This window comes from Electrona antarctica, assembly GCF_951216825.1.
Source record: "Electrona antarctica genome assembly, chromosome: 17".
In the NCBI taxonomy this organism is placed as follows: domain Eukaryota; kingdom Metazoa; phylum Chordata; class Actinopteri; order Myctophiformes; family Myctophidae; genus Electrona; species Electrona antarctica.
Window position 1 is genome coordinate 23,673,573 of NC_136798.1, and position 14,905 is coordinate 23,688,477.

Genomic DNA, 14,905 nt, shown 5'->3' on the forward strand with positions numbered 1-14,905 from the left:
ACTTTATACAACACTATTTAATTTGATAATGTGATGGCGTAGTTTTTCATAGTTTGTATTATTTGTGTTGCGACGTTGACATGATGACATGAGTTAGAAACGTATTAAATCTCCTGTCAAAAACGAGAGCTCTTCATGGACTTCTCCGTTGTTGCCATGTCCGCTTGTTATAAGCGACTTGGGGCTTGGCTTCTTTTCATAGACCTGATTGCTTATTTCTCACACACAATCTGGCGACACCTACCTCTCGTCTCCAGCTGTTATACACAGCAGTGTAACAACCCGTGTTGCCAGATTGTGTGAGAGAAATAAGCAATCAGGTCTATGAAAAGAAGCCACTCCACACTTATATACTAAGACTATAGGACATCGGCAGCTACTTGAGAATAGCAGATCTACAAGCTCACAATGCGTCGTTGTGAGCTTGTAGATCAGATATTTTCCAAAATAGTTTTTGTTTTATACAAATAAAAACCTGGCACAAAACATTCAGATGGGGGTCCGTGTGCACAAATACATGGGGGTATGTGGCTTTATGACAATGTTTGAGCAGAATCACAGGTTTAAACAACATTATAGGGAACAAGCCTAAATAAGCATACAGAAACAAGCCCCGAAAAACACAACCTAACCTGTCAATATTTTCAAGCAACTTTACTGAAAAACAAGACCAAAGTCGCTTATAAAAAGCGGACATGGCAACAACGGATAAATCCATGAAGAACACTCGTTTTTAACAGGAGATTTAAGACATTTCTAACTCATGTCATCATGTCAACGTCGCAACACAAATAATACAAACTATGAAAAACTATGCCATCACATTATCAAATGAAATAGTGTTGTATAAAGTACTGAACTTTATTCCTACAAAATCACGACCGTACGTTCACAGTGAATGAGTTTCTGCCGACTGGAAGCGTTCCGGCGGCCCAAACTGAACACGGAAGTGTTGGCTGCATAGAGCCCATTGGGGTTACTCTAGTCTAGAAGAAAAATAAACGGGGACAATAACACTAGTCTGGTTGCCCTGTTAGGTCAACCACAATAATGACCAGCGTTTCCGTGTGCAGTGGCAGCGGTGGCCGAACGGATAGCGGCGCGGTCTTGATACCGGAAGGTTCCTAGTTCGAATCAGCCGTCCGACACGTTCAAAAATTACCACCGCTGAAGTGCCCTTGAACAAGGCATTGAACCACTACGATGAAATGTGTTCTATGAGCAGGGCCTGGCTGGAAACAAGTTCTTGAGCTTAGCCCAGATACCCTGGGTAAATATAGATTTCATTTCATTTCATTTCAGTCAATTTCTGATCAAAAACAGCAATGTTCACCCAAATGTGCAAAGTGACCTTGTGCAAATCTCATGTGCACAAGTATGACTAGGGAAGGGACGAGGCCGGGCGAGCGAGCAGGTGGCCCCGGTAGGCAGGCCGGGTCCACTGATCACCACCCCGGCCCACGCCAGACGCCCGTACAAACCGGAGTACACACCTTTAGCTACTCTGTAATCGATGTTGCTCTTCTAACACCAGCTTATTAAAGAATGAACCAAACAAGACTTTGAGCCAATTCGCTTTCCGATCAATCATTTAAAAATGTAAATAGAAACTATCACTCAACTCGCTTACCACAGAACATTTGTTTCATTCCACTTAGTCCCTAACAGGCTTGATGTGATGTGCCAAACTTTCCCCACATTGGAATTGTTTTTAAAGCACGTGCCCTCAACTGAATTTTATCTAAATGGATTCCAGAGCATGCAATCACTAATGGCCCCGACAACATTTTGTACCTCAGTGTTACACATTATCCTCAGACTCAATTATGATCCTGTGTACTGCAGAACTGTCTTGCAATGTACAACTGTAATGTATATTTTACCCACTCAACCTGGCGTCCGTATTTTGGGCACGTATCTCTACAACCTGTTTCTCTTACTCTGTAGTAAAGTACAAATAAAAATCACGCACGTGTGAAGTGAGGGGCGCTCTTATCATCCTACATCATCTCATTCCGGCCAATCTGAATTTGCGTCCTCACCTTCGTCTTCAATGTTTGTGTTACGTGTTGTGTTGTGTTTGTCTTTACACACTCAAAATTGTCCATTTATTGTCAATCAGGTATTTAATGTTTGTGTTAGGACAAAGTTTGTGTTTACACACACACACACCAAAAGCTGGACATAGGAAAAAAGAATTGACAAACAAAAAACAGTTAAAAAATAGCAGATCAACAAACTCTTGACACATCATGATTTCAAATCGGCATGACAGAGTAGGGTGTAAGAGTGGTTAAGCTGCTGTTAAAGCCTGATTTCTACTTTGTCATATGACTTGTGTCCCAAGCTGAAAGTCTGAAAACCGATCTACCTGTACAAGCTCAGTAGTGTGTGGAGGAGTACTCCTGGGGCACAAATGAAACAGACAGAATGGAGTGTTAGTGATAAAGACAATAGGGGTAAAACCATGAGTAGTCGAACTGCAGTAATCAGTTTATTCAATTAGGAAAAACAAGAATGTTATCAAATTATCTATTTTCGATAGAAAAAAATATATTGTGAAATACATTTCACGATTGTTGCACAGAAACCGGCTTAAGTGGTTAATCAGACTAATCAATTTAGTCACTTATAATCAAATTATTTTTTTCACCAACAAACCCTTTTCTCAATTATTCAATGAATTGAAAAAAATCACACCTGTGTGAAGTAAGTGGTGCAACTCCGGGGGGGTTGCACCACTTACTGGGGTAAGTGGTGCAACTCCCCGGGGGGGGGGGGGGGGGAGTTCCAGACCCACAGGAACGCACCCAGGGTGCCGGCCCGATTCCGGCGAGCCGCCCCGCGTCCGAAACGGTTGAGAAATGACAGAGTTACCGTGTGGGGGTCCCTCTACTGTATACCTCTACTGTACTGTACTGTACTGTCACTGTACTATACTGGCACACCCAAAATCACCATATATACAGTTAATATGTGCGTGTGTGTTTGTGTGTGTGTTACAGTAGGTTGCGCACAGGTGGTGAAAAACAACCATGCTGTTTTCGTGCTCAGGCGCACCCACCCAGCCACCCACCCACACACAGTCACTTAAGGAAGTGGTTGCACCACTTAAAAATTAGACAGAATAATCGCTAAGATCACCAATAGTTGCAGCCCTAAAGGATACAGTATAAGCACAGTATTGCAGTCTGACATCAGCGTTTAGTGGCAGTGTAAACATACCGTGTCACAGGGTCCTGTTAGTGGTGTATATCGAATAGCCTGTACCGAATTAACCAAAATTAGTTGCCACACCAACATATAAGCTGGTGCACCAGCACCATACCCATTCACAACACCACCACTCCACGTTCAGTGGGGAAGAGGAGCGCTTGCTTTTCTAGTGAACAGTGAACTAGCTAACTAGCTCACAGTGCTTTTTTTAACCCACTTTGAACAGAAGTGAACAGAATGAAAACGTTTATATTGGTTAGACTTTCAAATAGCCTACACAGGTATACAGTATACTGTAGGGTTAAAGTAGTTAAACAGATTTTGATGCTGTATCAAGTCTCCTAAGGAGGCGCGTCTGTAAGCCGAAGGGGTATCCGGACATTCTGTAAGAACGTCCCTCAAGGACCCCTGGGGGGACGTGGACGCCACTTTGAGAATCACTGCCCTAGAAGCTGGGTATTCTTCAAAGTTAAAACAAAAAATATAGTTTTAATAAATTACACATCTGTTTAATTATTTTTTTGTATCCAAAAAGTATCGAACCGGGACACCAAAATATCGAACCGAACCGTGAATTGTGTGAGCTGTTGTACCCATAGTATATACGTATACAGTCCCATTGTGACTTTTGTCACACACGCACATGTAGTTCACTGTACCCTGATCTGTCACTAATTAGCACAGCTCAAAAAGTGGAGCAAGCAAGCATCCCTCTACTGTGTGTGTGTGTGTGTGTGTGTGTGTGTGTGTGTGTGTGTGTGTGTGCCCAGGTCAGTCTACGATGTCTATTGGCATGACAGGGTACTCCACTAATATAGGCCTACTGTATGGGGATTTGTCATTTTCAGCTATTAGTGTAGATTTTCGTCTTACACAAATTCCCAGGCAATGAATGGAGAAATTACGTGTGGACGAACAAATCGGCTAGTTTTGTCCTAGACAAATATTAAATTCCCCTTGACAATGAATGGAGAATTTACGTCATGATGATGTATAAGAGCGACCCTCACTTCATACGGGTGTGATTTTTTTAGCCCCTCCTATATACAGGTTTAATGTTTGTTTTTAGTTCAATGTTTGTTTTAAGAACGCCATTGACAATGAAGGGAACATGTACGTCCTTTTGTCACTAACACAAACATTAAATGCCATTAACAATAAAGAGAATTTAATGTTTGTTTTGTCACCATTTGTTTTACATCACCATTACATCATCTAATCAACATGAGTTAGAGTACTTTCATATATTAGCGCCCCTCACTTTACATGGGTGTGATTTTACCTATGATTGTATCTATGGGCACGTTAAAAGTCGTCAACGACAATGAATTAAAAGCCGGTCGGTCAGGCGTTTCTCTAGATACATGAGCTACAGACGCACAGACGAGACGAGATTTTACGCATTTATAGTAGGATACACTTATCAATTATTATGGTATTCAATTGTTAGAAGAATCGTTAAGAAATGAATTGATACTAGTTGCAGCACTATCTCAGATGTAGCTCTAAATTGTACTTTGTTGAATTCTAAAATAGTTTTCATTTCAATGACCCCCATAACTGTCAGAGTTACAGACATAGATCCCCTCAGAGAATTAACCCTGAGGGTCCCTGGACCCCGCTTTGAGAACAACCATGATGTAAATATTATAACGTGCATTATATAATAAATAGTAGGCCTACATAATATGTAGATTAACGGGGCAGCTGTGGCTCAAGAGGTAGAGGAGGTCGTCCAATGATCCATGGGTCGGCGGTTCGAATCCCGGCTCCTCCTGTCTACATGTCGAAGTGTCCTTGGGCAAGACACTGAACCCCAAATTGCTCCCGATGTGCTGGTTGGTACCTTGCATGGCTTCCGCTGCAATCGGTGTATGAATGTGTGTGTGAATGGGTGCATGTAATGCACAATCTATGTAAAGCGCCTTGGATAAAGGCGCTATATAAATGCACCATTTACCATTTAACAGTGCAAGCGAGCAGTACAGTAAACATAGTATACTATACTGGTTCACACCTTTGCATTGAGAAATAGGTCTTGTCCCGTGCAGTGTATGAAAGAGTGAATACATAGGCTAATAATATGGATGTAGGTCTGCATAACAATTTATATGCAAATGTACAATGTTGCAGTATCACGGTTGTGCAAGAGAAGACGACACAAGTGTTGTCTTAACAACAGGTATATATCACCAATGAACACCATCGCAAATTTGAATATAGCTTTTCTCATTCAGAATGAGACAAATGTGTGATAATCCCTTCAGGGGCTGTGCCATCATTCTAAATAGGCCTAACCCCAGCAGTATAACCCGCAAGTCAAATCAATAGATAATGTATGAGCAAAAAGAACAGTAGGATAATGGTGGTCTCTAATACTGTATTGTCAGCTAAATAACTTAATTTGAAATGTGTTCATATTCAAAAATCGAATGAGGGAAAAAAAGAACATGGAACAAACATGCATGAATCTAAAGTGTCAATGAATGTCAAAGCTGTCCATGCTCTTCAAATCTCTTTATGCATGATGTAGCAGCCTATCATGTATGCATTCAGTTTAGTTGCGAGTTATCTGGCAGTTATGCTAAATGCCTACACACACACACACACACACACACACACACACACACACACACACACACACACACACACACACACACACACACACACACACACACACACACACACACACACACACACACACACACACACACACACACACACACACACACAATTGTCCCCCAATATATGCGGTCATTAACACTATTCTGGGCTGATATCCTGGCGCAATCACATTTATAGATAGCCTGTATGGCTAGCCTGCACTACGCACGCACGCGACGCACGCGCGCGCGCACACACACACACACACACACACACAATCACAGTCACACAGTCTCACACACACTGCGCGCGCACACAAACAACAAACAAACACGAACGCAAACACGTGCCGCGCACGGCACGCACCTGCTACTTCATTAATAACAGACAAGAAACACACTGACTTGCGGACAACAGTATTGTGCCGCTTTTTCTTTGCAAGTGTTGTTCGGCGGCAACTCCTAATTTCTAACCCACTCACGACACGCACGCAACACTTCATTAGCCAATAGCCTACCTTTGTAGCAAAGTTGACGCCTCGTCCACTGTCAGTGTTCACAGGTAGAAAGAAAGCAGAGCTGAGCAGACAGAGGAATGGATGGACTGATGGTGGAGAGAAACGAGTGGAGTGGAACTGAACACAGCTGTAGAGGACAGCCTGCTACAGGGTGCTAATGAGACGTCTCTCCCTCTCCCTCTCTCTCTCTCTCTCTCGCTGGCGTGGGTGGGCTACTGGGTTTTGGCTGTGGTGGAGCGGTCAGGTAAGGGGATAACATGATGGTGCGCGCTCGCGCGTGCGTGACTGCTGTGCCTGTGAGCGACAGTTTGTAGCTACTGTCTGTCTGCTACCATGGGGTATACTAAGCAACCTTATGGCACGCACGGGTGCAAACATTGGCACAGGGGAGGGTGGTCACACTGGCACACTGTAATAAGTGTGTGAGAGAGGTTTTTTCTTTCAAAATGAAATATTCACAAAAGTTTCAATTCAGTTAAATGAAGTCCCCTCACATCTATATGACATCATACACATTCATTCATTCATTCATTCAAACCCCTAACTCTGACTGGGGAGGGAGTCTTGGAGGGTAATATTGAAAATATTTCTATAGAATTAAGAAAAGGTTTCTTATTGTAGCCTATGGACAATCAAAATCTGTTGGAAATATTACAAAACTAGAAAAAGTGCCCTTCTGGGCACAGGTCTCCACCAGGAGGATGTTGTGTGTGCGTGTGTGTGTGTGTGTGTGTGTGTGTGTGTGACGTGGCTTGGCCTGTTGTAGCGCCACCATGAGGCTGATTTGAAAACTGTCAAGTGGCATTTCTTCCTCAGCCTAGTGGGAATATGCATGCACAGTTTCACCACAATCGGACGCTGCGTTGAGTAATTGTGGCAATTTGTACAAAACGGGTACAAAGCGGGCTACTATTGAAAGGTTTAGAAGCCAATCGTAGTCAATGAAGGTGGATTATGAGAAATCAAACAAACGCGTCTTGATCACATGACTATGGAGAGCATGTGTACCGATTTGCGTGAAATTTGGATAAAATCTGAAGGAGTAATATTAGAAAATGTGTTTTACATATGTCGGCCTCCTGGTGGCGCTATAAAGAGCAGATGTGAAAAATTCCAGGCAAAGGTTTTTCCTTGGCCTCTAGCGAGTTGGCAGACAAAGTTATCCACAGATCCGTGCAGTTAGAGGTAAAAACACTTTTCGGCGAGTTATAGCGCCACCATGAGGCTGAGTTGAAAATGTTCACGTGGCATTTCTTCCTCGGCCTAGTGGGAATGTGCATGCACAATTTCACGGAAATCAGACGATGTGTCCATGATTTGCAGCATTTTGTTTGAAACTGAGCACTCCTGCAAACTTTGGAAGCCAATCTTAGCCAATCAGGATGGAGTCTGAGAAATCTGAAAGACCCGTTTCGTTGAATGGCTGTAGAGAGACTGTGTATCAATTTGCGTGATGTTTGGACAAAATCTGTAGGTGTACTGTTCAAAAACTTGTTTTGCACAAAGCGGCCTCCTGGTGGCGCTATAACAGGCCGTTCTGGAAATTCTGGGGCAGAGGTTCATCGTTGGCATCCAGGGAGTGTGTGTGCAACATTTGACATCGACCGGGTTAACGGTGCCGGAGATTAGCTGTTCACAGACGGACGGACGGACGGACACACGGACACACGGACACACGGACGGACGGACGGAGTGCAAAACATACTCTCTCCCCATGCCTTCGGCCTGGTGGAGACAATAATTATGTGGCGTCATACTTAAACTGCACAGTGACACCCATATGTCGAAATATTCGATAACGGTTTTCGTCCCATATGCCCGGTCAACGAAGTATACTGTATACCGTTTAAGTGATTGAGGCTATTAGCAATTGGAATACACTTGTAACTTCACAATGGCATCTCTCGCTCTGCTGTGTCTTATCTTCTGTCTGTAAACTGTGACGCTTCATTAAATGCTTGGCTGAAGGGGACCATTGTTAATCCCACTGTATGTGTGTGAAAGGGGCTGATTGAAGTCAGAAGACATGAAGTTGACTGTGGTTGATTGGAGTCTGCACTCTGCAGACAAATCCTCTGGATATTTAACTGGTTGTCTCCACCAGGCCGAAGGCATGGGGAGAGAGTATGTTTTGCACTCCGTCTGTCCGTCCGTGTGTCCGTCCGTCCGTGTGTCCGTCTGGGAACAGCTAATCTCCGGCACCGTTAACCCGGTCGATGCCAAATCTTGCACACACATTCCCTGGATGCCAATGATGAACCACTGCCCCAAAATTTCCAGAACAGCCTGTTATAGCGCCACCAGGAGGCCGACTTTTGAAAAACAATTTTTTTGATATTACTCCTCCAGATTCTGCCCAAAAATCCCGCAAATCCTTACACACTATCTCTATAGTCATGTGTTCAAGATGGATCTGTCCGATATTTTATATTCCATCCTAATTGGCTAACATTGGGGCATCATCCAATTACCATCAATGGTGTAAGAACAAATGGCACCCTTTTCACATTGGCCTATTATAGCGCCACCAGGAGGCCACAACCTGACCTGGTGGAGACCTGTGCCCCGAGGGGCACTTTTTCTAGTTCATTATGTAGAGGTCCAGCCGCATTCAGAAGGACTGTCATCGCTCCAACCTCACCTCACCCCTAATAATGTAACTCTTGAGAGTGAAAACATGGACAGTTGGACATTCACAGGACTTTTACAAGGGCTAGGGTTAAATGAACACTCTGGATCTGCGTCGGAGAGAGGTGTAATATTATCTGTACTAAAGAAAACCGGGTTTTCCACCACGGGGGAAAGCTTGGAGATGCAAGGTTAGCCTGTGCTGGAGAGACCTGTCTTCTTCATGTTTAATTCATTTGACAGCTTTACAGTGTTCATGTTGGTCCTTGACTTTGGTCTTTGGCTGCCATGGAGTGCTCTCTTACTAATAGACTTCTCTTTCATCTTCATTCTCTCTTTTGTTTTCCCCTCTGCTGGTGTGTGTGTGTGTGTGTGTGTGTGTGTGTGTGTGTGTGTGTGTGTGTGTGTGTGTGTGTGTGTGTGTGTGTGTGTGTGTGTGTGTGTGTGTGTGTGTGTGTGTGTGTGTGTGTGTGTGTGTGTGTGTGTGTGTGTGTGTGTGTGTGTGTGTGTGTGTGTGTGTGTGTGTGTGTGTGTGTGTGTGTGTGTGTGTGTGTGTGTGTGTGTGTGTGTGTGTGTGTGTGTGCTCGCTCCTCTGTCTGGTTTCTCTCATTTTACTCCCTCTACAATATCTCATCAATGTGAACACATCTCCAGGGCTTGTCGCTCTCTGAACCCCGCAGAGCAGATCTTTTGCACCACCAGATCAAACAGCTGATGCAACCACGAGAGGAAGCTGGCTGCTGTACTGTAAGTAAAGTTATGGCTAATTAATAGATTGAACAGATTTCCGACTAAAACAGGCAATTATTCGGATAACAATCATCTATTTTTGTCAAGCGACACAGTCGTGTGCCCGAACCACATTATCCCTGGCATCTCCATTGAGCATGTCATGGTGGAAATTCTCAAAAATAGGATTAATATGTGCTCAATTTGCATATTCATCATCATATACTGGTGTGCAGGTTGTGAGCTCAGAGATTGCCTATTTTCGCCATGCAACACAATCATGAGTATAAATTAAAGACTGTTAGTGGTTAATATTTCAGTATTAGAAGGGGTCAGCTCTTTTTGTGTGTTGTGCATTACCTGTATAAATTAGAACCTGCAGAGTCACTCCAAATCTTCCGCTGTAATCTGAGGACTGACCTCTTCAGACTCCACCTGCCCTAGCCTTGACGACCTTGCAGGTTTATGCGAAGGCTAACTTGTAATTTATATAGCATGTTATGTCATTGCCAGGTTCATTTGTAGACCTGGTATCCTATAGTGTGTATAGTTTCAATGTACAGAATGTAGAGGGTTTTTTTATATACTGATTTAATCCTACATTATTATGTACCTCTTGTTTACCTTGATTACTGTAAAATCGCTCTGGATTAAGAGCGTCTGCTAAATGCTTAAATTGTAAATAGTAAAAAGCAGGCAGAATGCTGAGCAGAACACAGGAAGAGACTCACCTAATGAAAGCCTGCACCAGCTGATTTACAAGCACAGTCAACCTCCTGCTGAGACCACAGATATTTACACCCATAATTCAATAGAATATGAAACAGACAGCCAGACGCTAGCATGTTCTGAGAGGAGCTGTTTCGTCCCCTGTCTCTCACCCGAACAGCTGTTCAGCACATAGATGGGAAATCAGGACGTCAATAAGCTCACTGATCAATACATGCACTTACTCTACCAGCTAACCATCATCAACAGCAACATTGATGCTAATGGACCACTCTGACTAAAGTCTCTCTCGCATGCACGCACGCACGCACGCACGCACGCACGCACGCACGCACGCCAACTGTCTGTGTGTGCTCATGGACGGTAACTGTAGCTTCCACTTTGGATCTCATGAATTATTGAGGAAGTGTCAACAGGAACAGGAAGGAGTCCATTGGGAAGTGTGTTTATGTGTAGGCCTGTGTGTGTGTGTGTGTGTGTGTGTGTGTGTGTGTGTGTGTGTGTGTGTGTGTGTGTGTGTGTGTGTGTGTGTGTGTGTGTGTGTGTGTGTGTGTGTGTGTGTGTGTGTGTGTGTGTGTGTGTGTGTGTGTGTGTGTGTGTGTGTGTGTGTGTGTGTGTGTGTGTGTGTGTGTGTGTGTGTGTGTGTGTGTGTGTGTGTGTGTGTGTGTGCGCGCGCGCGCGCGCGCGCACGCACGCACATGCGCACACAGGTTTTCTGTGCAGGTAGGTAAGTGTAGCAGTGGGGGGTGCCCTACTTAAGTGCATCATTTCTGCTACTGTACACTGCCCATCATTAAGGTGCATATCTTCTCCAGTGTTTTAAGTCTCTCCAGTAACTGGCACGAGAGCTTATTACGCTTTACCATAGAAATGAAACGCTAAGAGCATATTGGTGTATGTCAGAGCACAGAGCAGTGCACTGATGATCCAATCATTTACCAACATTAGTGGTGGGCTTAGATCAGTGATTCTCAACCTTTTTCATTTCACATTTTGTAATGTGATTGACAATCTTATTACTTCTAACAAATTAGATTTATTTTGTCCTTTTAGTACACAAAATGTTCAGCCTATATCCATTTGCCTACTGTACCTCGACACTGTATAGTGTTGAGGACCATACAGTACGTTCATTCCTACCAGCTGGTAGTGCCAGCGGACGTGCAATTCTGTTGCATTCACCAGCTGCTTTAAATACAAGATCTCACAACTTGTGAGCTTGCTCAAAGTCGGCTATTTCCAGGGTGCGACACCGTATGCATACAAAAACACTTGTCTCCAGTGTGTAATCCCACTTGTGTGATGAGTCTCCACTTCGCATCTTCACACTGAATCAACCCTGTGAATATTAACCCCAGTTCAGCCCCCGCGTTTTCCACCTGAGGTAAACATGAGTCATCAGCGACCTCCTCCTCCATGTTGCACTCCCCCGCTCTCTCCCTTGTGTGTCATGTCGTCCTTTGGAAGGCGCCGCTGCCTGTAAGGGCTGTGCTGCATCCATAAGGCCTTGAATTAACCATGCAGCAGAGAGAAGAGATGGAATGATCGAAGCAGGGGTCACCCAAGACAATAGGAAACCAAGACTGCCATTAACCACGCAGCAGAGAGAAGAGATGTAATGATCGAAGCAGGGGTCACCCAAGACAATAGAAAACCAAGACTGCCATTCTTGCTTTAATTCCTTTATCTGTGTGACCGTAGGTGGCTGCCAGAAGTCGGTCATGAGAAGTGTAGAAGTAAATGGGCTGTGGAGATGAGGGGATGGATGGGCAGGGAGAGGCTATACAACACCCAATTAGGAGATAATTTGTGTATCATTTTTGAGTGGTGCAACCACTCCAAGGAACAGCAATGTCTGTCCCTCCCTATGTCCATATGTCCATCCCTATGTCCGTCCCTATGTACCAGTAGGGGCAAAAGTGGCACTGTTGTGCTAGAAACAGAGAGAGAGATAGTGTTGCACTGTTGCCTGCTAATTACAATGTGGAGCGTGCATGAGAGAGAGAGAGAGAGAGAGAGAGAGAGATTGTGTGTTGTCTGCTAATTCCCCTACACAGTAACTCATCATTTCTCGACCATTTCGGACGTTTTGGCGGCTCGCCGGAACCGGGCCGGCACCCTGGGCGCGTTCCTGTGGGTCTGGAAGTTTCCGGGGACCCCCCGGGCACCCCCACACGGAGTTGCACCACTCAGTTCACACGGGTGTGATTTTGACCTAGTGTGGGAGGGGCTATTCTCCAATTTTAATGCACTTTGGTGTTGCTTCACAACTGCACTAAGTGTTTTTTCAAAGTGGGGGCCGCCAGGGGGTGGCAATTGGAAAGGAGAGGGGGAAAAACTCATGTAAAAAAAAATTTTTTTAGCATGTCATTAGTGTCCAGTTTTTACTCAAATAGCTGATCTACAATCATGCAGCTATTTCATTTAATTTCATTATGTGGGGGTCCTTGGCATGGAAAGGTGTGGGAACCCCAGGCCTAAGTCATCATTTCTGCCTGACAGCTTTCCCCTTGGTCCAGCTGTAAATGGTAAATGGACTGAATTTATATGGCACTTATTCTAGTCTCTTACCACCCATATGTGCTTTACAATGTACTTCACATTCACCTATTCACAGACAGTGGCACACCATTACACATTATGTGTTACGCATGCATGGTACACACTACACAGTCACACACACACACAGCAACGGCAGAACACTGTTACACATTATGCTTTTATGCAGTACACATTCATACACCAACGGCGACAGTGCATGCAGCGAACCATGCAAAGCAGCACGGTGCACCCTGCTCAGTGGGAGCAGTTAGGGGTTTAGTGTCTTCGACACGCAGCACGGTGCACCCTGCTCAGTGGGAGCAGTTAGGGGTTTAGTGTCTTCAGCACGGTGCACCCTGCTCAGTGGGAGCAGTTAGGGGTTTAGTGTCTTCAGCACGGTGCACCCTGCTCAGTGGGAGCAGTTAGGGGTTTAGTGTCTTCAGCACGGTGCACCCTGCTCAGTGGGAGCAGTTAGGGGTTTAGTGTCTTCAGCACGGTGCACCCTGCTCAGTGGGAGCAGTTAGGGGTTTAGTGTCTTCAGCACGGTGCACCCTGCTCAGTGGGAGCAGTTAGGGGTTTAGTGTCTTCAGCATGGTGCACCCTGCTCAGTGGGAGCAGTTAGGGGTTTAGTGTCTTCAGCACGGTGCACCCTGCTCAGTGGGAGCAGTTAGGGGTTTAGTGTCTTCAGCACGGTGCACCCTGCTCAGTGGGAGCAGTTAGGGGTTTAGTGTCTTCGCCACGCAGCCAGGAGGAACCTTCCCGGCTACCAGACGGCCACTCTATCTCCGACCCCTGTAGCATGTGGCTAATCTCTTCTTTGCTTCAGAAGTGAGAGGATGCTTATTTTTCCACTAGTGACCAGTCACAGCACCATGACCACTTATATCCTATACTGTACTTCATTGACCAAGGTCCCTCAGGGGTCTCTACTTTCCCTCTACATCAAATGTCTTCAGCAGAAATTGCCGATCTTATCAAGAGTGCTCTAGACTAGACCTCCCCACTTTGCTCATTTGAAGGCTTGGCCTGGTGGTGGCACTAGAGGAAAGGTCAGAAGGTCACCAAAATCAATAGGTTTCTTCCTCCTTGGAGCACAAAATGTGCTCATCAAATTTAACGGCAATCCGGCCATTACTGCTGGTCACAGACAGACACAAATATAAAGAAAAGATAGTGTCCTACGCGAGTCCAGACTTAGTTATTTACTAGATCACTAGGAAACGTCCTTCCAAAATAAAGCTGAATGTTAATTAGGTTGTGCCAACAAAGGCAATTTCATTATCTTTTATCCTCCTACGTAGTTGTTTCATGCTTTTTTATCTAAATATAGATATAGATTATTTAATTCATACAAATTCCACTTACTGCTTTGTTTCAATGTCCAATTTGCTTACTTGAGGCTTACAGACTTACATGAGTGCATTATTTTGGCTTATTGTCACAGTCTAGCTGGTTCCAGAAATCACATTGAAAGTATAGATCCCAGGGGGCTCTTTACTTAGAAATGTACTAATAAACTGCTATTATTAAAGTGGATTCTTCACCTGACTAAGGACTCAGGTTCTACATCTGTTCCAATTATAGTACTTGCTATTTGGTGCTAAACAACCTGTTCTCAATTGGATGCACCTTAAGGAAGAGTAATGTCTTCAATGTCCACATTGGTATACGATTGACCAGGTGTGGAAATAATGTTAATGATCCAAGTAATGTTACTTTACTTCTATACTGTATGTGTATGTGGTAGCCCACCACTGCTGAAGGAAATGGAACACAGTGCTGCTGGTGTGTGTGTGTGTGTGTGTGTGTGTGTGTGTGTGTGTGTGTGTGTGTGTGTGTGTGTGTGTGTGTGTGTATGTGTGTGTGTGTGTGGGGTTATCAGGTGAATCACAGGTCTGATAGAACATTGGGAGCCCGCGGCAGTCGCAGTCCAAATCCCAG

The 14,905-nt window shown here is 44.5% G+C and overlaps 1 protein-coding gene across 2 annotated transcripts in view; it reads right to left on the reverse strand.

Moving 5' to 3' along the window:
• LOC306940347 (regulator of G-protein signaling 6-like) overlaps window positions 1-6,550 on the reverse strand; it is a 124,099-nt gene extending 117,549 nt beyond the window's left edge. For both annotated transcript variants that reach the window (XM_079525369.1, XM_079525368.1), the window contains exon 1: window positions 6,338-6,550. The gene's annotated coding sequence lies outside the window, so the exon portion shown is untranslated. The remainder of the gene's footprint in view (window positions 1-6,337) is intronic.
• Between the last annotated feature and the right edge of the window lie 8,355 nt (window positions 6,551-14,905).